This window comes from Guyanagaster necrorhizus, assembly GCF_019112545.1.
Source record: "Guyanagaster necrorhizus MCA 3950 unplaced genomic scaffold BT62scaffold_24, whole genome shotgun sequence".
NCBI classification, from domain to species: domain Eukaryota; kingdom Fungi; phylum Basidiomycota; class Agaricomycetes; order Agaricales; family Physalacriaceae; genus Guyanagaster; species Guyanagaster necrorhizus.
The window spans coordinates 333,361-334,460 of record NW_025064903.1 but is presented as its reverse complement, the minus strand read 5'-3'; positions in this window follow the sequence as shown (position 1 = coordinate 334,460).

Below are 1,100 nucleotides of genomic sequence, written 5' to 3'. Positions count from 1 at the left end.
CAATTTTCACAATTTTACATGCCTGAACGAGGAGAGGGCGTGTCACCGCCATAAAAAGTTTCTCCCCTGCTCGTACAGCTCCTGATACTCCCTGCTCCTTGCCCTCTCCAGTTCCTCTCTCAACGCTTCTTCGTCTGTGTCCTCTCCTGCTCGTTCTAGTCGTCGTTGGTATGGGTCATCACTGTCCTCCTCGTCCTCCTCGTCACCCTCGTCCCTGCTGTCCCCTTCCTCGAGGAGGGAACTGACGGGCGGGTCGTAAATGGATGGCATGACTGGACGAAGGGTCATTGGGGACCCTTCCATTGACCTGAGTACTGGGCCTGGCAGCCTCTCAGTCGTCGGTTCGGATGCTGGCTATAGCGCATTCCTCCTCATGCTCTCGTCTCCTCCAGTTCTCAGCTATAGCTGCTGAAGTTTCGCTGAAACTCGGGATTGAGGAACTGTCGAGTGACCCTGCTGCCCAGGAATCGCTGGAGAGCCCGGTCGGAGACGTGGGCATTGTCGGGTACTCGGAGCCTGTAGGCTCCAAGTACGGAGTCGGTGTTTGAGGAGATGGTATCGGTGCGGGTGGGATATTCGAGGATGACGGGTCGGGGTTCCGCTGCCCTTCCTCGTCTAATGGCCTCGTCCCAGCTGACGATGCTGGCGGGTCCTGTCCATGGGTCATCTTCTGAGTCAGGCTCCCTGAAGGGAGATCCTTCCTCGGTACGGGGTGCATACTCTCTGGGGGAGGCTGACCCCATTCTTTCGATCTCCTCCCTTCTTCTTTGGGCTCTCCCTTGTCTGTCATATTCTGCGGCTTCGTACTGCTCTCGGGCCTCTTCTCGGACGAAATCAGCGAGCTCTTCCTGGGTTCGCCTAATCTCCTTCTGCCGGGCTTGGTTCTGCTGCTGCTGCTGTACTGCCTCATTGTAATCAAAGGGGACCGTGAGGTCCCAATCTGGGAATATGCAGTGAATAATTCTGTCCCGGTGAAGAGAACCTGAGTGCGCGCAAGGTGAAAATGGATACAGCAGAGCGTTATCCACTGACCACACTCACACCAACACACACACAAAACTCTTAGTTCGTGGGGGGATTATAATGCGATAAAGTAGTAT